This window comes from Osmerus mordax, chromosome 18 (genome assembly GCF_038355195.1).
Source record: "Osmerus mordax isolate fOsmMor3 chromosome 18, fOsmMor3.pri, whole genome shotgun sequence".
NCBI classification, from domain to species: domain Eukaryota; kingdom Metazoa; phylum Chordata; class Actinopteri; order Osmeriformes; family Osmeridae; genus Osmerus; species Osmerus mordax.
In genome coordinates, this window is record NC_090067.1 from 13,048,611 (window position 1) to 13,052,182 (window position 3,572).

Below are 3,572 nucleotides of genomic sequence, written 5' to 3' on the forward strand. Positions count from 1 at the left end.
AAATCAAAAAATTTGTTTTACGATTTTTTGTGATGTACAACATTTCGTGGCCCCAATTTTAAGCTGTGATGATGAAGGAAACAGTGTTGAGTGTCTATCTCTTCGGAGACTGCTTAGATAATGTCTTTCCGCTGGTAAAGTTGACCACAGTTACAGTGTCGTTATCTACAACTCATCTTTATTAGGGAGGAGAACCTCCTGCGTTGTTTTCAGGCTTAATGACCGTGGCGTCTGTGCACGTCCTGGTCGCTGCATGCGCATTATCACGGGCCTTTGATGCTTCTTTCATCCTGTTCTCTGTTTCTGTTCCCTCCGTCATTAGATAGCGGCGTGCGGGGAGAATCTTCCCGTGACAGTGTTGCCTTGAGAGAGGTGGCTGCACTGAGAATGTGGAGAGAGAGAGAACAGAGAGAAGAGAGAGAGAGAAGAGAAGAGAGAAGAAAGAGAGCGAGATTGCTTCCAGATTGCCCAGGCACCAAAAAAGAGACTCTTTTTTCATTTCCTACCTGGCCTGAGAGAAAACGAATGAGGGAGGATGGGAGGGAGGGAGAGCGGGGCTGGGAGGGTGGGGGGGGAGGGAGGGAGGGTGGGTGGGGGGGAGGGAGGGAGGGAGGGTGGGAGAGAGGGAGGGAGGGAGGAGGGAGGGTTGGCTGGGCGCAGTGCAAAGAGGTGAGAATGTTGTTTCGTCTGGTTAACTGGCTGGAGGGAACTTCTGAGGCTTGAATTGTTTCTCCAGAAATTTCTCAAAAGAAAAAAATATATAAGTACAAAAAAAATAAAAATGTAAAAAGGAAAAAAAAAAAAAAAAAACATGTTGAATGAGCAGGTAGACAGTGTTTATTTTGTAATTAGAACGGAGTCAAGTTTGAGATACGCAGAGATTGTCTTCCTCAGATATTAAGCTACCATTTCTTTTCACCTTTTTATGTTCTCGTGTTGAAAATTTTAGTTTTCTAGATATATTCAAAAAACAAACAAGCGTTTTTTCTTTTCTTGAATCTTCATGGCCTTAATTTCACCGTCAGATACTTTTTACAAAGAGTTGAATCTGTCGTCTCGTTGATATAAAGCTGACTAACCAGTATCCTGGACCACCTCTATGGTCCAAGACATTGTAGGAGTTGAGCTACAGAGAGATAAGGAACTATCACATAAGCTGTACAGGTTTAATAGAGAAGAGCTTGTTCTTTCTTTTCTTCATTAGAAGAAAACTTTGATAATAATTATGTCAGAGGTAACTGAGTGTAGAAAGAAAAACTAGTTGTTTGACAGCAAAGAGCCTTCAGGGGGGGAAAAGATTAAGCTTTGAAGAGATTTTTCATAACGAGAAAAAAATACGTACTGCATTGTAGAAGATGCAGTCTGTTGCAAATGCTGAATTCGTTTTTTATTATCATAATTATTATTTTACATGGCGAAATTGCTGTTGATGACATTAGTGCTTTTTATCTGCAACATTTTACCTTTTTTATGAGCTTTAATGATGTTTTTAGCCCGCTTTGCCTTGTCATACTGCAAAAAAAATGAAAGGAAAAAAATAATAAAATGAGCAACAACAAAAAAAAAGATGGAAAAAGAACATAATCTCGCAGTGAATACATTAGATACACTAGAGGCTCACGGTTTAAACAAATCAGCGCAAAAGCAATAGAAGAAATTGTTGACAATTTCTGTAGTCTTTCCTAGTTGTGGATCGAATGCAGTCGAAGGACAGCCATTTTTATACCAAAGATGAAGACGCTCTGGACCAGAGTTTATAAGTTGTTCTTCCTTTTTCAGTTTGATTTTGTCGTTGATGTTGTTGATGTTGTTGTTGTTGATATTGTTGTTGTTGTTCTTGCTGTTGTCATCGTTGTTTTTCATTTGACCTTGATGGTCGGACCAGTCCTGGCATTTCTTTTTTTTTCGTTTTGTTTTTTTATATAAAAGTTTCACGCTTTATAAAATAGTTTGACCTCCTTCCAACCCGGTTGTCATAGCGATCATGCGGACACACAACGGTATTTTAGTGTGATGATGATGACGAAGATGCAACCAGTCTCAGTCTCCAATCCCAGTGTTCCTCTCTTCAGAGCTTAGATCATCTTTCCATCTCTCTAAACTTCACTTTGCTCCACTTTCACCAAGCCGCCCCCCCCCTCCCCTTCCATGAGCTCCCTCCACCTCTCGCTCGGCCACAGCCCCGGAGGAGAGCGGGGGAGGAAGCGCGTTAGCTGGTTCTTCCGTTCTGTGTTCAGAGGTGGTTTCTTTATCTTAGCCAATGACAGCCCGCTGGTTCTGCCCCCTTCTTGTCTGTCAGACTGGGGGGGCCATGGGGGGGTCATGGGGGGGGGCCCGCAGTCTCCCACTGGTCCTCTCTCCCTTCACCAGCACATCAGGGGGCCATCGCTCCATCCATCCTCCCTCCAGCCTCTTCCCGTCCTCTCCATCCATCCTCTCTCCATCCATCCATCCTTTCTCCATCCATCCATCCTTACTCCAGCCTTCTCCCTCCATCCATCCTCAACTCATCCATCCTCAACTCCCCACATCCATCCATTATCCTCCCATCCCCTCCGTCCGTCCATCCGAACTTGCTTCATAGTCAAAGACGAGCCCCCTCCCCTGGCTGTCTAGCTGTAGATTCACCATTCAGCCTCCCTCCTAACCTTAACCCTCCTATGAGGTTACCCCCCCAGGTCCCCCCCAGGACCCCCTTCTTCAGCCGCAGAGGTCGCGCGACTTCCAAACTCTGCAAGGCTGACGCAATGCATTCTGGGGAGGCAAGCTGGCCAGTCCTGTGCATCACAGACCAGCTTGGAACACACAGATCACACAGAGTAACGTTTGTAACAATCAAACTGTTTGTTTTCGAGTGCCTTTGTAGAAGCCCCCAACATGGATTCCATGATCCCAGGGGACCGAAAGCACACCCGCAATGCCGGGGAAGGCGAAGGTAGGTTTCAAAGTGACCCTCCGTTGAGGCTGTGTTTGGGAAGGAGGTGCAACAAGCCCCTCCCACTCCAAGGTGCTATGATGGAAGCTGTCTGGGGCGCACGCTTTGGGGGCGCCGTCTGTGATGCACTGGACGGCCACGATCACCCGATGAACTTTGACCTTATGAACGCTGTGAGGTCACAGGTGGGGTCGCCACGACGACCACACAGGCAAACTGGGCCCCAGTTACAAACTGCCTAGTGTAGAGACAGACCATAACACCCGAGACCCAGTCAGCTGTTTTACATCTGTCCACCGCCAAACTCCCATCACGTCTTCCATCCAAGAGCTTCTTCTCTTCTTTGGTTTTCATCCCTCCATCCTTCTCTCAACCTGCCCCTGTCGCCATGGCAGCCCATCCATGTCACACCGCTTCAGTTTTTCAGGAAATACACTCGCTACCTGCATGTGCACAACACACACACACTAAGCCGTGTGTCGTCGTTCCCCCCCCCCCCCCCCCTGCTGCTAGGCCGAGAGGGGGAACAGGAAAAAAGCCACATCAGGTGAGGACTGTCACCAGACCTCAAGCTACGGCCTCCATCTTGGCTCCTGGTCCTCGGTTCCCGTAATAACAGCATGCGGGCAGTGGGCTG